Here is a 24539-nt window from a genome sequence, read left to right on the forward strand (position 1 = left end):
GCATCTTCTGGCTTCTAGATATTTTCAAAGGGTGATTGCAGAGGTTGGTGGAGTGTCTCAGAGTGCTTTTTCACGATTTTTTAGAGTTTTCCTTGATGTGATGATGAGTAGGCTGCACCATCATATTTACCTCTCCAGCATACCACAAGATATCCAAATTACAAAATTGGATTTTTATCAAATTGCACATTTCCCACATGTGATTGGATGCATAGATGGGACACTTATTGCCATTACTCCTCCTGCTGCAACTGAATATGTTTATAGAAATAGGAAAAGTTACCACTCTTTAAACATTCAAATGGTGTGTAATGCCAAGTACATAATCACTGACATAGTGGCAAAGTACCCTGGAAGCACTCATGACTCTTACATGTTCAGACACAGTGGATTGCATGGAGAAGGATTTCTTCATGGTAAGTGCATATTTCATTTACATTTTCCATATTTTCAAAGAAAACCAGTGGCATTCCTGAAAGTAAACTATTTTTTACATTTCTATGTAGGTGACAGTGCATATACTGTACGTGATTTCATTTTGACCCCTTACTTAAATCCTACAAATCTTCATGAAAGGAGATACAATAAGGCTCACCGTTCTACACGTGGAGTGATAGAAAGTACTTTTGGAGTTTTAAAAAGCAGATTTAGACGAATTCATAAAAGTGGAGGTTCTTTGCAGTATAAACCATCCTTGTGCTGAAAAATCATCACAAGTTGTGCAATGTTACATAACATGGCCATGAGAAAAGGAACACAACGTAATGTAAGTGACCCAGAATCTTCAGACAATGATGATTTACCTCGCCCAAGAAGAGGTGCTGCAGGGATAGGAGCTGCAGCAGGACGACAAAGACGTGCAGAAATCACAAACAATTACTTTTAGGTAAGAATTAAAAGCATGACAACTGTTTTTAAGTTTAGAAAGTTTTACTTCATGTAACCAAAAAATTGAAGAAACATTGCAATTAGCAATTTGTAACCTGTTAATACACAGGACATTCATATATAACTGTGAGAAAAATGAATGATAAATTATTTTAAGAAAACATTTTGTAGGTTTAAGAATCTACTTCTTGCGCTGCCTGATGCTTGTGCGCTGCCCTGCCCCACTGCTCCCCACAGATGCTTGTTGGGTGGCATGTCTCCCACTCCTGCGGTCACTGGTGTCTGATGTTGGAGTAGGGTTGCTGCTGCTCCTACTTGCAGTGTCCTCGGTTTCCATAGGCTCATAACATCCACGAGCCCCTGTGTTACTGGTCCTTAGCAATTCTACTGCATTTAAAACTTTATCAAGGCCTTTGGTCACATTCCTGGTGCATTCGCTCACCATGCGCTGCATTGAAATACTGCGCCTACTGAACTGTGCAGTGACAGTACACAGTCTATTGATTGCAGTGCAGTATGTAAGCATTCTGCTATCCTGTCTGCGTGCAGCCCTCACTCTCTTTTCCTCAGACTTCTCCATTGCAACACACAGTCTATCCATAGAGTCTGCCATTCACCTCATCCCATCCCCCATGCTGGCATTGTTTTTATTTAATTTGCAGAGCTGTCTATTGATGGATCTTAATGCTTTATGCTGTTTCTCCTGCACTTTCAGCATGTTTTGCTCTAACATTTTGAAAACATTAGAAATGTCTGTAACATCACCCCTGTTAGGCCTGGCAGTATTTAAAGTGTAAGCTCTTCTTCTTGAGGCAGCATTTCTATTGTCAACATGTTCATCTTCATGCAATGTCTCATGGGAACTTTCTCTTGACCCATCAGGTTCTTCTTCACTATCCTGAAAAGGTTGGAAAGGAGCAACAGCTCTTCTTTCGGATCTCACAATTGGAATGGATTCCTCATCCTCATTATAATTTTCTTCACCTGGTGCTATATCATGTGCATGTGAAGAGTGGGCATCAAAATCATCACTTGCATGTTCAACATGTTCTGTGAATGTAAAAAGAGACATATGAGATTGTTGTCTGCCTGTCTGATTTTTTTCCAATAAAAGCTTCAAACCACCAATGCACTCCTTTAGTGTGTTTTTTTGCTACATTTATTTAAAAAAATGTAATAAGCCAACTAATGTCAAATGAAAGTAAAAATGCTTAAATAAGAGAGGATAAAGTCAGACATTTAAATGACGAAAATCCTCAATGCAATTAAATTGCTGCAGGTAAAACTTTCCTAGCAAAAACAACATACATGACCCAGAAAAATGCAAACACTCATGCATCCTTCTTACCTTCTTCTGCATGTCTTGGCTCCGAACTGTCAATGTCTGTGACTCCACTGACACTCTCATGCAAAATTGTTGCTTCCACTAGCTCTTCATGGGGAGTTGGCTGGTCTACATGTGAGGTTCCTCCACCAGTTTTACTTGCTTCTTTAATTTGCTCTGCAAGCTTCTCTTTGGACCTCAGACGCATATCATACCATCGCTTCTTCAGTTCATCGATGGATCTTGGTATGATTCCCACAGCATTTACGTTTTCTTGAATTTCTAACCATACCTTTCTCTTTCTCACTTCTGGAACATTCTTGGCTTGCTTACCAAACAGCAATTCATGGTTGCAAGCCATTTCTTCTATCAGTGTCTCCAACTCCCTTTCTGAAATTTCTGCTTCCTCTTCCTTTTTTCACCTGAGGCACCTCCTTCAGAATTTTCTGGCTTCATACTTTAGTGAAACAGGTCTTCTCTCCAGTCTAACAAGCTTCCAACTGCCACTGGGTGTGGCTCAGGCAAGCAGGTGCAGCTAATCAAGAGCAGTTCCTGACTATGACTCAATCAGTTTTTTTGCAATTTCTTATTTTGCGAAATTCGCAAAATAAGAAATCTCAGAAAAAACGCAGATCATTCTGCGATATTTAAGGAATCGCAGAATTCTCGCAAAAATCTACATACATCGCATTTTGCGATTTCTTAATAGCAACTCACAAAAAATCGCTAATAAGGAATCGCAAAAGCAAATGTTGATACATCTACCCCCATGAGTAGTGTTCAGAAACAGAAAAATGTTATTAGTGTATCAGCAACGAAAAAAAATACTAATAAAGAGAAGAATAATGGAAAATCAAGTGCAGACAAAACTGTGTATAGTAAAAGGAGGAAAACCAATTCATGGAAATTAGGAAAAAAATGTTTTGTAATAGATTGGTGTCAAATTTAATTAAAGAAATTAAGGTATGTAAGAAAAAAACAGTATTTTATAAGAAAAAGAAAGGAATTGAAAATGTACTTCAGAAAGCTTTGGAATTAAAAAGAAAATTATTTATTTTAGTAATCAATAGAATTAGATCACTAGATAAGCCAATCCATTTAATGAAGGGCAAAAGTAGGTGGAGAAGAGTAATTAACAGAAGTAATTTGTGTGAGTTTTATTGGGTGAATGGAAACATAGTTCAAGTTCTGAGCCTTTTTTTAAGGAAGAAAGTTATCTTCAGAGTAATGATTTGTTGCATGCAGTTTATACTAGTGGTCATGCTTATGAGGTTAGAAATGCTTGTCCTATTGAGAAAGAGAAAATTGTTTCTAGAAATGCAGAAGAGGTGTTAGCTGGTGAAGTTTTAGGGAGACGTCCTAAAGCTCCAGTGTACACTTGGGATTGTAGTAGTATTTGCAGTGTGCGGCAAGAGTCTATTGATTTTTTACGCAATTTCTTACGTAATTATAAAAAGAAAAGTGTTAAAAAAAAGATTAAGATGATGCAAGGACTAGACCCTTGCAGCGTGAGAGAAAATACTGGTTTGCAAGGTCATTCTCTGCCATGTGTTTCTAGAAAAGTGTGTCGAAGTGTTTTCCAACATTTCAGGATATTAGCAGTTCATCATACTCAGATGAGGAAATTAGTCAGAACATTGTATTACGCGAAAAGTCCAGCACTAATGTTAAAAAAGTTGAACAGTGCTCTTTTGTGTGGATCTGTATCAGATGTAACAAATGTTTGTGATGAAATTCAGATTAGTTACTTTGGTCCTCAGGAAGACAGTGGAGAAAGTGAGAGATTAATAGAAGAAGATGTGGAAGAGAATGTAGGACAGTGCAGTGTAGAAAATTTTGAGCAAGAAATTATACAGTTTAAGGTCATTTCAGGTGAAGGGCCAAATTATTCTTGTATCTGTTGTCGATGAATTCATTATAAAAATCAGACCAGGACTGTTGATCTGTAAATAATAATGAGTGGAAGGATTTTGCAACTTATTTGTTGGTAGAGAATTGTTTTGATTTGGGTTCTGATCAGCGTCTTTGTAAATATTGTTATAACAAATTGGAAGAGAACAAAATGCCTGCTAGAGCTGTGCATAATAATCTTGAGTTGGTAAATGTTCCTTCGGAACTGATGGATTTAAATACCTATGAGTCTATTCTTATTCAATGTGTGCATCCATTTCAGGCTATTGTTCGTATGGAGCCTAAGACAGGAAAATTGCCTCCTTCTGATTTACAGAGAGAATTAAAGGGAAGAGTTTTATATTTACCTCTAGATTTAAAGAAAAATATTGAAACTATTGGTGTAGAAAATGTAGAGGATGAACCTTAAGTTATTCTTGTTAATGGCGTTCCTACTAAGAGTAAGAAAATCTGGCAAGAATTAGTGGATGTTAGGAAAGTGAAAAAGGCAACATTGTATCTGGTAAAAAATAATCAATATTACAAAAATTTGTATGTGGGAGAAGAAGAAATAACTGTAGAAGAAGATAGTGACATGCCATCTGGACAAATTGAAAAAGTGGATTTGTCCAGAACTGAAAAAATCTACGAACATTACAGTGTTCATCCATTGCATTCCAAAGAAATGATGGGGAATGCTATAGAGTTATTTCAAATGAAAGAAGCAAAAGGAAGTCCCATTAGTGTATGGGAAAAAAGCTTGGAAGCTCATTGTTTCCCTCAGTTGTTTCCTATAGGAAAAGGGGGACGATATGATGAACGACCTGTGCAGATTCCTGCATCTGAATACCGGACATCAAGATTATATGCAGAAGATCCAAGATTTCGACACTGTATTCCGTATTTGTTTCATCTTTTGTTTGAGAGTGATTTGTCTGGACTTTCTCATGCAGTAAACCATATATTGAAAACAGGTGTATATATGCAAAATGTTTCTACAAAGGAATTTATAGATAAAGTACAGCAGAAAGATAATGTTTTGGAATCTCAGCTGATTAATCTGATGGCATGTCAGCGTGGTACTAATGAGTACTGGTACCGTTGTCACGGAGAACTCAAATGTATGCTAAGGAACTTAAGAACTCCTACATGGTTCCTTACTCTAAGCTGTGCTGAATATGTTTGGGATGATTTACTTCAATTTCTTCGAGAGGCAAATCCAAATATACTAAATATCGAATACAAGACACCTGGAGAATTGTGCTCTTTGGATCCTGTTAATATATGCAGGTATTTCAATCATAGATTCAAAGTTATGATGTCTTTTATCACCAATCAAAAAAATCCTCCTCTTGGAGAGGTTCTGGATTTCTTTTGGAGAAAGGAGTATCAAGCTAGAGGTGCTCCTCATATACATATGCTATTATGGATCAAAGATGCTCCCAAATTTGGAACAGACTCAAATGATACTGTGTTGTCTTTTATTGAAGAATATGCTACATACCAAAAGTACCCAAAAGTACACAAGATAACCACTTAAAACAACAAGTCTTACGATTCCAAAGCCATCGTTGTGGGAAATACTGTTGTCGAAAGTACAAATCTAAGGACAAATTCTACAGCAAATGCCGTAATATCGAAAGGAAGAGCGAACAGTTTTATGTCATCTTTGCGACATAATATCACAACAAAGTCTCCAAAAAATACCTACAACTTAAGAAGAAATGAAGAGTCAAAATACATAAATGACTATAACTCCATTGCAGTTGCTCGATATGCGACATCGTACATAACAAAGTCTACATAACAAAGTCAGAAAAGACGGAATTGAAGGAAATGTGGGAAGAGATTTCCCATGAGAAGAGTCTAAGTAAGAAATTATACAGTTACAGTTTGAAGATGTTATCTCATCGAGAAATTGGAGCGTATGAATGCTCGGATCGCTTATCATCTGCAAGTCTGTACTCTAAATCTAGAAGAATCATTTGGGTGAGTCTAGGTCTTGCTGCAACACGAAACCGAGTTCTTAAATCTGTACAAGAAATTGAATATTTAGCTGAAAAAGAGCCAGCAAGTACAGATATTGTGAAAACAAATATGTTGGATACATATTATCCAAATAGAAGTCATCATGTTGAGAAAATTTGTCTCTATGAAGTGCTGCAAAACTATATGTTTAAACGGAATATTACCTAAAACATTAATAATGGTATATATGCCGTTATTGGTTCTGAAGGATGTCTGGTGAAACAAAGAAAAGGACATTTGATTAATCACCGTAAACTGAGTTGCGAAACACCTGACAAAAGGGAATTTTACTATTTAGCTCTTTTGCAACTTTTCAAACCATGGCGTTCAGAATTGGAATTACTTGGAGATTTTAAGAGCTCTGAAGATTCCTTCAATGCAACTAAAGATACTATAGAATGTCCTGTTTTTGCTAATTATGTGAAAATTTTGAATGACGAAATTGAGCAAGAAGCTAGAATTGCAGCTGAGATTGCTAGAGACAATTCGCAAGACAGTCAAACTTCTGCTCCATTGAGTCAGGACCCATTAGGAGAACCAATTGTTCTATATGAAGCAGCAACTGCTTGTGGTATATAAATAAATAATACCGGATCTATTTTTGTCTAGGCATAGCAATAACAGATAGCTCAATAAATAAGAGTCAAGATTCGAGGTAGTAGGAGTTTGCAGGTTTATTACAGCATAAAGGACAGGAACAGGACAACCTGCATAGGAATAGGATGGCAGGGCCCGGCAGCTGCCGGGGCTGGATCTGGGATGAGCGCGCTCTGGGGAAAGGACTGGCGTAACGTTTAATAACAATACACACGCATATATATATTAAAACAGTTGCATTACAGTACCTATGATAGGCGGAGCAGTGGGTGGAGCAAAGGGTGTGACGCGTAGCAGTCGCGAAAGATAAGGGTGAAAGTAGGTGTAACAGGGCGTATACATAGACATGTGATGCAAACGTAACAGAATATGTCATAAATGGGGCGGAAACATGGAGGGGGCTACCTAAGGAGCCGGGACCTCTAACCTGATGGTGCGCGCAAACTGGCAATGACGTGTTACTAGGAGAAGCTGGGGGCTACGAACTCTGTGTTAGGAGCAGAGACTGAAGTCTGGAGAGTCAGGGCGACATGTACCTAAACAGTATCTAGTATCTGATGTTTAGAGAACATGTTGATATAAACTAGAAGTCAGGAGGGGAAAGGCTAACAGACTTTAAGACTGGTGCATGCATTATTCTACATGTAGTGCGTGATGAAGAATATTAAATGACCATTAAATACAGTATTTCTCTAACATGGAGACGTAAAGGCTAGACTATGATGGTAACTATTGATGCGATTCAGTAGCTTTAGGAATGCAGAGAAGGAGGGCTGGACTGATAACTAGAATCATAACATACTCTTGGCAGACTCAGAGGCAGAGCCAGGCTGAACCGGGCACTGCGAGGCAGGAAGTAAGTGAAGGGTCAGGGATACAGGTGGGGGCTGTATCGCTCCTCAGTGAGGGCTTAGGAGACAGGAGCTGAATCTGGCGTCCGGGCCCTTTTGAGGCCTAGGAACGGGGACTTTACAATGAAATAACGTGCACACTGAGAAACGTGGCAACGTAGCTTTACATAGGCCTGATATTCGTAGTTTTCACGAGAACTGGAAACAGGCATACTAGAGGTGGACACAACTATAATTGCGTCTTTAATCGAACATGGGGAATACATATGCATATTAATCATGCACACATAACATATGATGGAGGACGCGTAGGGACACAGAACATGGCAGAATTTACTTTTCCACATTCCCTCCTTGTCACTACGTTTCCATCAGGAAACATCAATATTCATGATACCATCTATCATTTCATGCAGTATCATTTGCTCGCCTCGAATTTTCTGGGAACGGGTTTTAGAACGGGACTTGGGACTAGGAATACAAAAGGTAGCACAAATGCCGCAAATCGCAGGGCCACATTGTATACAGAGGCAGCAACTGAATATGATCGCTACTGCGATACCTAGAAAGGACACGACTTTCCATCCCCAGGCGGAAATTATATTCCAGAACCAACCGGACCATGTCCAGGTGCCTGGATCTTGGTGTAACAGATGGGCAATTTTATGAAGTCTGGTTATAGCTGAATAAACAGACGGCGCGTTATTTGGAATGAAAATGCAGCAACTAGAACCGATGACTCTACATGCCCCGCCCCTATCGGCTAGTATGACGTCAAGGACGAGACGATTTTGCAAAACGACAAATCTCATAGCAGATTGCTCTTCAGTTAAGTTACCTAGAGCAGAGGCAGTCTCATTTACTACAGCTTCAAGGGTTCTGGTTAACCTACGGATTAGCTTACTATTCTGGACAGGTCCTATAAAGAAGAAGAAACCTCTATTGAAATCTGTATACTGTTCTAGAGCAGTTTCAGTATAATCGACAATTGGGGACTCGATCTCCCTTCTATGTCTAATGTGTACTAGATGTGTATTTCTATGATAATCAGATGGGGCTAGGAAAACAGGTGGCAGTAGGAAGGCAATGTAACAGGTTCCCTCCCAATCGAGGGGCAGACGAACATATGCGGTTTGACCACAAATAAAATAAGAATGACGTGAAGCTTTGAAAATAGATTTCCCACTGTCACTATACTTGACAATAGTAGTACAATCGCTGTGTCCTACATGTACGGAACCATTATTTCGGACACATAATTCGCCTTTGACTGGTAGTACTGAAATAGCAGGTAAGTCTGGAGTAGTATCAGACTGAACATTCAGGACCATGAAATTCAAAGAATAATTTCCTAAATTGTAAACTTCGTTTTCTAGATCTAACCCTGTTCTGTGGGGAAGACCTTGCTTGTCTGGAAAACATGTACTGTTAAGAAAAGACATATCTGTTGAGGATGACGTTAACGTGGACCATGCTCCACACGAACCGTTATGTGAAAATGGATAAGGAAAGAGTGGCAGAACTCCCTTCGGTGTCTGGAAAGGGGGGAGTCGACCACACACCCAACAATTAGTGGCATTGCTGGTCTGGTGTGAATAATGTAACATGCGGATAAAAGAATTGTTACGCATAGCGAGGCGGTAAGAGAGTTCATGAGGAGGCAGATCACTAAACGTGTGCTCTACTGTAACATTAGAAGACTTATTTACATGAGAAACTGGAAAATACAGGAAAAATGCATAACTGGTGCAGGAAATCATAATGCTGAGAAATAATATGAAACTTAGAAAAACGATACATCGGATTGAGTTTTGACTAACTCTCTCACTATGGGGGTCTATTTTATACATGTCAGAAACCGGTCTAACCGTTTCACCTAGGGGAGGACTTAGACAATCAAACTGGCTGACTTATTTTACTAGACCTTAACTTTTTCTTATACTCCTGTTGCGGAGTTGTCTCTAACAGGGAGGGTGCAATATCATTGTCTTTTGCGGGACAGTCCTTAAGGATAGTACTTTGGCAGTCCTTTAAATCCTCGGAAATGTTCTTTGAAACTGGTTTCAATCCATAAAACTTCTTGATGTGCGAAAGATGCACCCTGCCTCTGCGTCCCTCCAACTTCACGGCTGTACGGGTGGCCAGGAGGACCTGTCGGGGCTCCTTCCAGCGAGGCTCCAGCGGACTTGAACGATCGAAATTTCGCACTAGGACCATGGATCCGGGAACGATTTCATGCGGTGCCACCTCGGTATTGTCTGGAAATGCAGCGGCAACCTGTGAACGACAAGAGTTGAGGGCAGACATCAAGGAAGCTAGGTAATCTGTCAGCATATTACTTGGAACATCGGTAATACTTCGAGGTCTAGGAGTACCCCACATGTTAGGGGGGCGGCCGAAAACGACCTCATACGGGGACAGACCTGATCTGGAATGTGCGACCATGCGCATATAAAACAAAGCAACTGGCAGAGCTATTAGCCAATCCACGCCTTTCTCTTGACATACTTTGGCGATGCGAATTTTCAGGGTCTGATTATGTCTCTCTACGAGACCGGCTGCTTCAGGATGGCGTACACAATGGAACTTCCACTGGTACCCTAACAAAAGGGAAACATGTTTCATCAACTCAGATGAGAATGGCTGGCCGTTATCAGAATATACGACTCTAGGGAGTCCATAACGTGGGAAGAACTCACGAACCAACTGCTTGGCAGTGGTCGTGGCTGTGTAATCTGGGACTGGATATGCTTCTGTCCACCTGGACAAAGCGCATACTACTACAAGGACATACTTGAAACCTCGACATCGCTCCATCTGAATGTAATCCATCTGGAGGACTTCAAAAGGGTGGTCAGGGGGCTGGAATCCACCTTGTTCCACCGGGACACTTTTACCTGGATTAAACTGACAACATATCATACAGGTACGGACTTTCTGCTTGGCTGCAGCTCGTAAATGCTTGTTGAACCAAATATTCTGGATACTGTCTAACATTGCTTTTTCTCCTAAATGTGCTGGACTATGTGCGGTATTAATAATGACTTGAACCATAGAGTCGGGGAGAAACCATGTGGTTTTACCCTTCGTTACCCATCCCTGATCTGTCTGGACCCCTCCTTGTTCGCACCGTTTCTTGATTTCATCGGGAGTAGCATGTAACTGGATATCTATGACATCTTGAGTAGGGTCCTTAACTGTCATACATGTAGTCGGATCTGGAGTATGTGTCTGTGTTGGCTTAACTGAAATGTCTAGAGCCTGTGCTGTAAGCTTGGCTGTGCGATCTGCTAGATCATTACCTTGGGAAATAGTGTCAGTAACCTTCGTATGTGCTTTGCATTTCATGATGGCAATGGATGTCGGTAAATGTATTGCATCTAACAGAGCTTGAATAAGGAGACCATGCTGAATCTTGGTTCCATGAGAAGTCATGAAACCTCTCTCCTGCCAGAGCACTCCAAAGTATTGTACGACTCCAAATGCGTAACGTGAATCGGTGTAAACATTAACTTTCAGGTTCTTGGCGTGAATGCAGGCTTGTGTCAGAGCAACTAGCTCTGCTGCTTGAGCAGACAGGGTGTCAATATGGTGTGTCTCTATAACTTCAGTATCAGTAGTCACTGCATACGCGGCTACTAGTTCTCCTGTACTTGTTCTCATGCATGAACCATCCACATAAAGTGTCAGGTCGGGATCTGGTAATGGAATATCTGTCAGATCTTGTCTTGGCTTTGTCATAATGTTAACTACTTCCACACAATCGTGTGTGGCAGGATTTGGATTAACTGATGGTAACAGTGTAGCAGGATTCAGAACGTTGCAGCGTCTGATTTCTATGTGTGGCTGAAACAGTGTCAATTCATAACCTGTTAAACGTGCAATTGTCAAGTGCTGAGTTTGTGTTCGGTTTAAAAGAACTTCCACAGAGTGTGGAACTTGTACGGTCAGGGAGTGTCCTAAGACTATGGAATCACTTTGTCTGATAGCTAGTGCTGTGGCTGCAACTGACTTGAGACACGCAGGCAGAGCCTGGGCTACAGGATCTAATGTGCTCGAAAAATAAGCACAGGGCTTGTATTGTCCTGCTTGATCTTGTGTGAGAACAGATAATGCTGTACCTTCACGTTCTGTGACGAAAAGTGTAAAAGGCTTACTGTAGTTCGGTGTAGCTAGAACTGGAGCTTGGCATAGGGCTTTCTTTAACTCATTGAAACTAAGTGTATGTTCAGATGACCAAGGGAGGACAGTCGATACGGCTGCCTCCTGGGTCGTTAACTGTATCAGTGGCTTAGCTAGAAATGCATACTGAGGAATCCATTGTCTGCAATAAGAAGTAAGGCCAATAAAAGCACGTACCTCCTTCTGGGTCTTGGGCTGAGGAAGACTCGCTATTAACTGGATACGGTCTGGTGTCAACTGCCTACCCCACTTGGACAGCAAGTGGCCTAAGTAGATTACTTGCTGGACACAGAATTGAAGCTTAGAAGGGGACACCTTGTGCCCCATCTCGGCAAGGAAATACAAAACTGTGAGTGATGCTCGCTCGCAAGCACGTTCAGAACGGGCTGTGATCAGTAGATCATCGACATACTGGAGCAGGGCAGTGTCAGTTGGCATGTGAATGTTGTCTAGTTGTCTCTTGAGTGCTTGACTGTAAATACTAGGACTTTCTGTGAAACCTTGAGGAGCTCGTGTGAACATATAGCTCCTTCCATTTAAACAAAATCCGAAAAGAAACTGGCTGTCTGGATGAATGGGGACACTGAAGAACGCGTTCTTGAGGTCTATGACTGTAAAAAATGAGGCTTCGGAATCAATGGCTGTCAATAGGGAAGAGATATCTGGGACAACTGGGTACTGTGGAATAATGCATTTATTAAGTTCTCGAAGGTCAATCACTAATCGATATACTGGAGGTGCATTTGGATCAGTACGTTTCATGACAGGAATGATCGGAGAATTACATATATTGGAGTCAGTTTCTACAACTACTCCTTGAGCCATGAGCTCGTCAATAATTTTGGATAAGGCTGCTACAGCCTCAGGTGGCAATCTGTACTGTCTGATTCGTGGCAGGACTACACCTGGCTTAAGAGTCACACGATGGGGTGTGATTTGCATATAGCCAACATCAGTTGGACCTCGCGCCCATAGATGCTGCGGAACATTAGACAATCTGGGATCAAAATCTCGTAATACATAGTGACCCTTGAAGTCACGTAGGAATAATCGTATTCCCTCTGGGGAACAGCACATAACTGCACCTAACTCTTTCAGTGTTTTAATGCCTAATAGATTTTCTGGACATGACTTCGTAAGTAACAGATCAGTAGTGCGGGACAATGGACCTACTTCTAGAGTAACTGGCTGAGATATCTCATTTACGATAGGTTTTCCTGAAAATCCAAGGGAAACATTTCTAGAGTCTGAGAGCGGAGCCCCTGGAACTTCGGCGTGACTGATGGTGGTCCTACTTGCCCCTGTATCAATCAGGAACTTTCTGTCTTTCCCTAATACTTGACTTTGAACATAGGGACCTTCTTGATCTACAGGTATCTCGATGAGAGGCAAGCCTACCTCCCTCTCTAGGCTGTTTCATGAATATGGCTGATACTCCGGATACTCTGACTGCGCATACTGGTACATCTGTTGTGTAACATGCTGTGTTGCAGCAATAGGCTGTGGTACTGGAACTGTCTGTGGTGCATTCTGTGGCTGAGAAGTCTGTGAAACTTGCTCTTGTCTAGGCGGACGTGGTCTTTCTTTAGTCTTACCGGTAGCTATGTTGTGTTTCAGAACTGCACACTCGTTTATAAAATGACCTGGCTGTTTACAATAATTGCAGTTCCCTTTAACGGGAGCTGCAGGGTGACTGGCTTGATTCGGACCCCTCTTCTGACTGTCTTGAGGAACAGATTGTGCAACTAGTACTTTCATTTTCGTGTCTTTCATACGCTTTCTCTCGTGTTCTTGCTCTTCTCTGATTCTATTCTGGTGATATTGAAGCATCTGTAACATCTGGGACGGGGTATTAGCTTGCCAGGTACTTTCGACTTTCAAAACTCGGTTTTTAATTGGTGGACTTGAATTCTCGACTAATTTAGTAACAAAAAGATGAGGGTATGACTCGCTACTTGTCTTGAGGCCACTGTTTATGGTAAAACATTTCTCAAATCTAGAATAAAAATCACTAATGTCTTCGTCTTGTTTCTGTTTACAGGCTGAGATTGCATCCCAGTCTTCTTTTCTAGTTGTCAATAATCTAGGCAAAACTTGTATTAATAATTCTGGTAATTCTTTACATTTGTCTCCAAGACCGGTACCTGGTACTCGTATCTTGTCTTCAGCTTCTAGAACTGCCCAATCGATCTTTTTCTCTCCCACCTCCCATTCTTTTTCCTTGAGTTTCTCATATACCCCTGCGGGCAACAGGACCTTTAACATTTTAATAATATCTGGATACGTGTATTCTCCCATACGGAGCATGTCTTTTAATTCTCGGTGGAACCCTGCTGGATCTTTGTCGTGACAGGGAATTAATTTTTTCATCTCTAAGAGTTCCATCTTTGTAATCGGGGTGTAAACAAACACTCGTTCTAGTTCACCACCCGTTCCTCTAACTGGGTGGACTTCTCGTAACGGATTCTGTCTGTCTATGTAAAAGGGTTTACTTTCTGGGGGTGAGACATGAACAAAATGCGGGTTCAAAAACATACTATATTTGTGGCGCTGTTCTAGAATGACACTAATTAAATCGGTACCTAAACCTTTCCATTTATACTGGAGTAACTCGTTCAGGACATCGTGTAACGGACCTGGATCAGAATGTTGACCCTCATACAAAGTAATGAGGTGTTGAATCATATACATACCCGCCAGTCGTTGCTCGGCTGGGGGCAATTTCAGAAACATTTGTACCACTATTTCGTCTGGAAAAGTGGTAGAATCAGTAATCCATCGGACTGCTGATCGGACTAGTTCTTGTTCATGCATAGTACTTAACTCGTTATAACCGATTCGTGATTTCAGAATGTGATCGGTAGCTTGGAAAGTTGACTTGTGTTCTAGGCGTAAATGGCGATCTGGAAATCTAGATTTTCCTACATACGCTATTCTGGCGGGATTCTCGTCCTCTACCTCTTCCGCAGAGTCATTTTCTTTTTCGCTTACTTGTGCTGCCTTACGTTGATCATGTAACCTTATTATTTCCTTACGAATTTTCTTATACATACTCTCTATACTGCTGATGGTCTTATGCTTACCCTCGGCTATATTATCACTCCACTTTGTCAGGACTTTCATTTCGGCTTGATTTTTGGTCGGATAATCTTGTTCTCTTATTAGACAATTAATCAGAAACTTTAATATCATGAGCTGGACTTCAACTTTTCTTTGGCACATGACGTCACTAATACTTTCTGGATCATCCCCTGTACGGATGAAACGGTATATTCTGTCTAGATCTCCTTTCATATCTGGTAGGGTGACTAGATACTCGGTCACCTTTCTTACGCGTAATGAATATAAAACCATATTATCCTCGCCTGGGACTGGATCATAGCCACATTCGTTAAGGGCTTTTCTTATTTCTGCAACAGACTGATACCTGGGCGTACGCTGTGACGCTTGTGCATGTAATTCGACTAACGTTAAACGCTTGTGTGGCGGCGGGGTTCCTGGAGGACCTCCCCCTGCGGCCCCTAAACTAGAGTCGTCTACTGATGCTCTTCGTCCTGGCAGAGTGGGAAATGGAAATGCAGGCTGGACTTGTATGGCGGGCCGGACCGGGGGTACCGTAACAGGTACTCCGGTGTCTGGAGGAGCGGGAAGTGCCTGATTTACAGGGACTGGCGGAGCGGGATTTGCATATTCTGGGACTGTGTCGTCCAAATAGGACGAAATGAAAATATCAGCTGCGGTCGGTTTGTGACGTAGCTTGGTCGGAACTAAGGGTGGCGGAAAATTACTGAATGCCTCCGGGGTCGCTTTTGGCAAGCCCTCGGCAAGAAGAGGATACATACCCTTAATAAGAGCATGCCTCTGTCTGTCTGACTGTTCGGCTTTAACTCGTTCACCTATCTCGATTAATTCTTTTTCTTGTGCTCGCTCTAAGGATTCTCTACTTAATTCAGACTTTCTGATTTCTTTTTCGGTTCTTTTATGAGATTCTTTGCGCCATAACTCAATGGCATCTTTCTGTGACTGTCTGGCTTTCTTTTTCCATAATGCTTCTTCTACTCTCATGATGCACTCGGCATCCCACGTACCTGATACGGGCCATTTATACTTTTCCTCTAACTGTTTGGTATACTCTACCCATAAATCTAGATACAATATGGCGCTTATGCCATGTTTCTGATACATAAAATGACCTGGACTGTCCCTAGGCGGGACAGGAACTGCTTCTTCTAGCAGACCCTTTCTAGTTTTTAACTGACGTAATCTCGAAAAGAGGGACATTGCAAACTTGAATCTGAACACAATACAATACACGAGGAACAATAACAATTGAGAAAACAATTCAGGCATACCACGACATTGAACATACATTGAATAACATTATGAAGCAACAGTTCGGACAGAATACTACCTGGAAAACTGAGAACAGAAACACATGAATTTCTCGAGAACGGAACAGGCTAGAATTACTGGATGCGCTGCTGAAACAGCACGGAACATACCGGTCCCATAAAGGGACGCATCAAGACCCGTATCCACCTAGGTGAACACTTCGTTTCAGATCTGCGTACCCAGACCCATCGGACCAGAGACAATTTAGATTGACCCTGTCTAGATACTACCCCAGCAACGGTACTCACCGGGCAGCAAGAACGGAAGGCCTCAGACTGGACGGGACTGCTTCGACGCCGGACGGACGAACTTCGGACTTCTGTTACGGGTGGGCCTCCGGATACCTCGGACCTTGGACTCTCGGCTTGGGCTCTGGTCGGGACTCGCCGCGTTCCTCCACCGCCTCGTCTGGATGCTGGACCGCCACCTCCGTCTCCTCCGTGGGCCTGAGGGATACTTGAAGCAGAAATATCTGCCGGTGCACGGTATGGTTCCGTCACGGCTGCAGAGGGTCAGGGGGCCGGCGTGGCTTCACCGGCGCGTGGGGAAAGGGCAAGTCCCTATTCGAGCGCCATTATGTGGTATATAAATAAATAATACCGGATCTATTTTTGTCTAGGCATAGCAATAACAGATAGCTCAATAAATAAGAGTCAAGATTCGAGGTAGTAGGAGTTTGCAGGTTTATTACAGCATAAAGGACAGGAACAGGACAACCTGCATAGGAATAGGATGGCAGGGCCCGGCAGCTGCCGGGGCTGGATCTGGGATGAGCGCGCTCTGGGGAAAGGACTGGCGTAACGTTTAATAACAATACACACGCATATATATATTAAAACAGTTGCATTACAGTACATATGATAGGCGGAGCAGTGGGTGGAGCAAAGGGTGTGACGCGTAGCAGTCGCGAAAGATAAGGGTGAAAGTAGGTGTAACAGGGCGTATACATAGACATGTGATGCAAACGTAACAGAATATGTCATAAATGGGGCGGAAACATGGAGGGGGCTACCTAAGGAGCCGGGACCTCTAACCTGATGGTGCGCGCAAACTGGCAATGACGTGTTACTAGGAGAAGCTGGGGGCTACGAACTCTGTGTTAGGAGCAGAGACTGAAGTCTGGAGAGTCAGGGCGACATGTACCTAAACAGTATCTAGTATCTGATGTTTAGAGAACATGTTGATATAAACTAGAAGTCAGGAGGGGAAAGGCTAACAGACTTTAAGACTGGTGCATGCATTATTCTACATGTAGTGCGTGATGAAGAATATTAAATGACCATTAAATACAGTATTTCTCTAACATGGAGACGTAAAGGCTAGACTATGACGGTAACTATTGATGCGATTCAGTAGCTTTAGGAATGCAGAGAAGGAGGGCTGGACTGATAACTAGAATCATAACATACTCTTGGCAGACTCAGAGGCAGAGCCAGGCTGAACCGGGCACTGCGAGGCAGGAAGTAAGTGAAGGGTCAGGGATACAGGTGGGGGCTGTATCGCTCCTCAGTGAGGGCTTAGGAGACAGGAGCTGAATCTGGCGTCCGGGCCCTTTTGAGGCCTAGGAACGGGGACTTTACAATGAAATAACGTGCACACTGAGAAACGTGGCAACGTAGCTTTACATAGGCCTGATATTCGTAGTTTTCACGAGAACTGGAAACAGGCATACTAGAGGTGGACACAACTATAATTGCGTCTTTAATCGAACATGGGGAATACATATGCATATTAATCATGCACACATAACATATGATGGAGGACGCGTAGGGACACAGAACATGGCAGAATTTACTTTTCCACAGCTATGGAAGAGATGGGAACAGCAATGTATCAAGGTCAAGAAGATGTAACAAACTTAGGAAACTTGGAAGAACATCTAAATCTTGAGCAGAAAGAAATATATGAGCAAGTGAGAGAACAGATTGACCATGGATTACTTCATGAGTGGAAGAGTGCTCTTGCTCATCATTTGAACCTATTCGTATGTATGTGAGTGGACAAGCTGGAACAGGAAAACTTTTTTAATTAATGTAATCACAAGTTTTCTACAGAAAATAACTAAGTCACATTTGTCTTTTGTTGTCACTGCTCCAACTGGATTAGCAGCTCACAATATTAAAGGAATTACTTTACATTGTTTATTAATTATACCAGTAGAGCATGACAACAAATTAGAATACCACAAGCTATCTGGAGAAGCTTCTTGTGAAGTTTCAAGAGTGTTGAGGAAAATGAAGCTTCTCATTATTGATGAGGTAAGCATGGTCTGAAACTTAATGCTTGCCTTTATACATTTAAGAATGCAGCAAATTCTTAAAACAGAGTATGACGTATTATTCGGAGGAAAACACGTCATAGTTTTTGGAGATCTTCTACAACTTACTCCTGTAGAATGACAACCAGTGTTTAAAACACTGGTGCATGAAGATACTAGAAAGTCTTTGGGGAGTATTGGTAAAGTAAATATTTGGTCATATTTTCAGTATAAGGAACTTACTACAAATATGGGACAGGCAAATGATGTTGATTATGGAACTATTCTTCAAGATATAAGAATTGGAAAATTGACCGAACATGGCAAACAAACTTTACAGAGATGATTACTTTCCAATTTATTTCCATATGAAAATTTTATCCCAGAGAAAATATACATTAGAATTGCCGAAAACAAATCTGTAATCTGCTTCATGCCAACACTGCGTGTATGTTCTATATTCAATGAAGAAATGTTAAAGTTGGAAAATGAAGAAATTATAAAATTGGAAGCAATTGACAAAATAGAACATGAAGGAATCAGTATTATTTTGAGTGAAAAGTTGAAGAGGAAATTGGATTGTTTAAAGAAATCGATAAGTATAACTGCTGATTTAGAAAAGAATTTGTATGCATGTGTAAATTGTAGGGTAATTTTGCGACGTGATTTGAATGTGGAAAAAGGTTTAGTAAATGGAGCAATTAGTAAAATTGTTGATTTTGATAATTATGTAAAAAGAGGTGGGATTGAATTTTTGAAAATCAAATTCGATTAAATTGCTGAAGTACAACAAGTTAGTCATTGTGCAGCTCGTTTGTTGCTTGTGAAAGATTTGTATGTCTGCAGAAAACAGTTTCCTGTTTGGTTGGCATATGCGGTGACCATTCATAAATCTCAAGGTTTAAGTGTAGATTGTGCTTTAGTGAATATTGGAAGTACCGTGTTTAAAGAAGGTATGGCATATGTTGCTTTGTCTCGAGTAAGAACTTTATATGGATTGTACTTGATTGATTTTGATGAGACAAAGGTTTGTGCAGATACAAATTGTGTGAAAGAGTATAATAGGTTAAGAAGGGAATATGCACCCAATTTAGGTTAATATCCAGTAGTTGAAAACCGTGTGGTAGGTAGAAAAAGAAGATTTGAGAATATCTCAGGTGAAACTGTAGTGAAAGAAATAAAACAAGATGAAGTTGCGCTTGCAAGCAAAAAGAAAAAGGATAGTGTTGAAGAGAATGTTGATTATCGGTTTGAAAATAGTTGTGGTGTCAACTGCTATGCTACTGTAGTTGTTAATGTTGTTTTTTTTCTTGAAAGTTTGCAACGGCAAATTGTAGAAAATCGGGACAAAAGATTCTGTTCATTGTTGAATTCTGTTTATGAGAAATGTAGTAGTGATAAAAGTAAAATACAAAGTGTTTCTGATATTCGAAATGTTTTGGACATATGTTCTGGTTGAACTCAATTTACGCAGAATATTCAGCAAGATTGTCAGGAATTTTTAATGTTTATGCTTGGTGTACTGGAAGATGAAGGTATAGATGTTGAAAACCTTTTTGGCCTTTCTTATAAATGGCATCTTGACTGTCGAAATTGTTTGTTTACATGTAGGACTGACATAGACACTGAGAGATTCATATATTTGACTATACCTGATTGTGAATCTGTGTCTTTTAACAATCGAATTAGAGGAGTAAGTAAAAACATGTAGTGTAGCCAATGTAAATCTGAAATGTCATCAACATTACTTATACAAAGATATGGACAGTATGTTATTTTAATGCTGCAACGTTGTAGAGCTGATGGAAGAAAACTGAAAACGTTAATAAAAATGTTGTAGCTGGTCAATGTTCAATATCAGGAAGAACTTTTGTAGCTGTTGCTAATATTTTTCATGATGGACCTTCTACCACATCTGGACATTACATTGTTTATTTAAAATGTCTGAAAGGTTGGATACATTGTAATGATATTCAATTAGTTTTTAAGCAACGTTTGCCCAAAGAGTTACCAAATTCTTACCTAATATTTTTAAAGTCAAAATTTTAAGATCAAAATTTTCCCTTTAGGATTAGTGCTGTTAAGGTAGATTAGTCTGGTGTTGTAGAGTATTTTGTAAGTGAGGATGAGTAGCTTGAAGGTGATCCTTTTGTTGATATTGAGGCCGTGTAGGTGTATCAGGTGGTGGGTGATGTGGGTGCAGCCGGGGACATTGATGATAATTCAGGTGGAGGTCTTTTGGATTTTTTGTAGTTGTTGTAGGTGTTTGGCTGGAATTCATGTGTGGAGGGTTTTGCCACAGTGTAGTCTGCTGCTGATGAGGGCCTGTGTCACTGTTCTTCTTCTTTTGGTTACGATCCACTTGTAAATGTTGCAGAGCATGTGGAGGGTGTTATAGCAGTACGAGGAGACGGTGTAGACTTGGTTACACATGGAGAGGGAGGAGTTGAGGTTGAATCCTATGTTGTGGACATGGTTGGTAGGTGTTATTATTATTATTATTATTAATTCAATTTATATTGCGCACAGCTACCCTGGATTGGGTTTCCCGGCGCAAGTAGTTAGACTACTGCAACTGAATAACCAGAAACTCATCCCTTTGAAAACAGCCGGGTCTTAAGATCTCGCCGGAACCTAAGATAACATGGTTCCTGCTTCATAGACCAGGGAAGAGAATTCCACAATCTGGGGCCGAGAAACGCAAAGGAACGACCACCCATTCTGAATAGTGTACAACTAGGTGTTACCAAGTTACCCTGAGCGGCTGAGCGTAGAGACAGCGAGTGGACATAGCAGTGGACAATCTCCTTAAGATAGTGAGGGGCAGAGCTTTGGTTGATTTTAAAAATAAGACACAAGGTCTTAAATTTAATACGGCTCTCAATGCGGAGCCAGTGCATATCCCGCAAAACAGGGGAGATGGATGATCTCTTAGGGATCTGACACACAAGACGGGCGGTGGAGTTCTGGACCACCTGGAGTTTCTTCAGTACCTCCTGATTTCCTCCAACATACAGAACATTCCCGTAGTCCAGGCGCGAAGTAACCAGCGCCTGGACCACGCTTCTTTTTGTGGAGTCAGAGAGCATCCAGATAATCTTCCGTAACCATCTTAGAATAGTAAAACATGTGGAAGCAACGCTGACCACCTGTTGCCGCATTGAGAGGGTGTTATCGAGGATAAACCCCAGGTTACGAAATTGGGTAACCGGTTGAGGGAGAGGGCCCATTTCCAGTGGCCAATGTTGGGGCCCCCAAAGGTGCTTGTGTTTGCCAAGAATAACCACCTCGGTTTTCTCTCCATTTAATTTAGGCAAGTTAGCACTCATCCACTCCGACACCCGCCGTAAACCAATTTGAAGGTGTTGGTACTGTTCACAGTGTAGTCAGGTAGCCGGAGTTGTCTGAGGCTTAGGGGGTGGGTCTGAGGATGAGTACCTTCATCTTGTGCCAGTTTGTGTTTACAGTGCTGCTCTTTATGTAGTTGGTGACGTCATTCATTGAGTCGTGGAGGTTGCTTTTGGTGGTAGGTGGCTTCTTGGTGAGGAAGAGGATGAGCTGGGTATTCTTTGTGTAGGAGATGTTGTTGAACTTGTGATGGTTGGCTACTACGGTGGCCATGTAGATGTTGAACAGTGTCGGACTGATGGATGAGTCTTGGGGGATCCGTAGATGATGTCGGTGGTTTTGGATCAGAAGGCTGGGAGGTGGACGTTCAGGATTACTATTGAACAACTTCCAAACAAAGGACTTGATGCATACTGTTTGGCCGTAAGGAAAAGTGTGTGAAACCATTAAGGACTTTTTGCTGTGTATTTTGTCAGCATATATTTGTAAGTAACATTATTTACAGTGTAAGAAAATTAATCATATTTTGTTATTTTATGATTGTTTGAGATGTGTCATATTTGCGTAAGAAATTGCTCTTAGAAAAAAAAATTTAAGATATGTTTTATTTCTATTTTTTATATTGGTATTGAGAATGTTGACTGGTTTTTTTTAAGATATCCTTATGGATTGTCTTTTTTTTGCCCGCTGGTATGTGATGAGTACTATTGAACTCACTGTTTGTAGTGAAATTCAATATATTCTGAGAACAGCAAAAAAGGCAAATTAAATGTTTTACAAATTATTTTGTGTTCTAAAATATATATTGTAACTGTGTTCTTTTTGTATCTTCCACAGGTGATAATTTTATAATATAATATATCATTTTTTTATTATTTATTATGCTTAAGGTAAGTACAAGTAACTGACTCAGCCGCGGCCCGTGGAGGGAGTTGTGGTGAGGTAGGCAGGTGGGGCGGGGGAGGGGCAGGGAGGGGCAGGGTGGGGGGTTATAAACCGCGGAATCTGGATGATTGCAATTAAGTAAACAATTAAATTAATAAAATGAATTTGGTATCCTGCGCCCTGCATCGTAAAATGCGATGCAGGGCACAGAACGAAGGGGCATATTATCAACAAAAGGCGATACATTATCGCAGCTTTTATCCGCAGGAAACTGCAGATAAAGCGGCGATTATGGGCTTGATAATAGGGCCTTGGAAATTCCCGGTTATGGGAATTCACAAGGGCCTATTATCACGCCCTTTATCGCCGCTTTATCAGCAGTTTTCCTGCCGAAAAAAGAAGCGATAATCTATCGTGTTTTGTTGATAATATGGCCCGAAATTCATTTTATTAATGTAATTGTTTACTTACCTGCAATCATCCAGATTCCGTTATTTATCATCCCTCACCCTGCCCCTCCCCCGCACCCCTGCCTGCCCTATCGCAACTCCCTCCACGGGCCGCGGCTAAAAGACGCGGTTGCGATCTAGTCATTTACCACAGAGTTGTGGGGAATCCTTGGTGAGGCGCGCGCTCACTAACCAGTGCGCACTTCACCGAAGATGTTCCGGAGTTCAGATTCGTTTACAATTGCTCCTTAGACATTCGTGAAGAGAAAGTGGAAATATTTCTGTGAGAGGTAAAGAACATTGTTTGACAAGTTAGTGAGTGAGTAAACTTACCTGACATTATAGACAATATTGAATGTACGCAGTCGATGTATTTTCTCTAACTTATAACAAGAAACGATAAAATTCGTGTTCAGCAAGGTCTTAAGGGAAAAGAACACATTGAGTAAGGAATAGTAGAAAGACTTTTGAATTAAGAAGGAACATTAAGATATTGAAGGATTGACAGAATAGATAACAAGCAACTGCATAAAGAAAAGTTAGTAGAAGAACACAAGGAAATTAATAATATAAAAATTAGACAATAAACTGAGAGGCCTAGGTTAATGAATTTTACGTAATTATAGGTTATAAGCAGTGAGAAAAATAAAGAACCGTAAGCTACAAGGTTGCAGATAAATACTAGAGGAGAGGCTAGTTCGAAATTGGAAGGGGTAGGTAATTAGTAGGGTTAGACTAAGTTATAGATGAGGAATAGAGATAGAGTAAACACATGAAGTATTCAAAAAGTAGTGTGGTAATTATGTCTAAATATACACAGATACACAGTGTTATTCTGGACAATGAATACTATCTTTTCCATTTTAGTAAAACACATTTACTATTTTGGAAAGGGTAAGGTGAATAGACATATTCTGCATTTTTTAGTAGTAAATTTTACTATAACAGCCTAAGTCTTTTCATATAGTCATAAGGAGTGACTGCTTTCAAAATTTAAGAACAGCCTCATACTCAGGAGATTTTGGATATTACGTTGAGTATAATTGAAGAACTAATCGTATCTGTCACAGGCAATGAGAGTGAAGCAGAGGAAATTAGTGCTGCAGACATGAATTGTGATTTTGAAGACGAAAGCTTTGATGGAGATTTTCTGGAAGTTTTAAATTATGTTGAAACTTTAGAACAAAATAAATCAGAAACTGCTGACAAGGAAATTGATCTAAATGACATATCTGATGAAGTTGTATTGGAATGTCTGTTAAAATATGAGATGTTACAAGAATACATTTATTGTTGAAAAATAATAAAGGTTTGAGCACTATCTACTAATGTATTTATTGTACTTAAAGTGAAGCAGTTATAGATTCAGTTATATATTCTTTAAATGTTTGTATTGATTTAAAATATGCAAAGTGGGTTTGAGGGTATTGATTGCTTAAAATCCATAT

The sequence above is a fragment of the Lissotriton helveticus genome, chromosome 4_1, assembly GCF_964261635.1.
Source record: "Lissotriton helveticus chromosome 4_1, aLisHel1.1, whole genome shotgun sequence".
Taxonomy (NCBI): domain Eukaryota; kingdom Metazoa; phylum Chordata; class Amphibia; order Caudata; family Salamandridae; genus Lissotriton; species Lissotriton helveticus.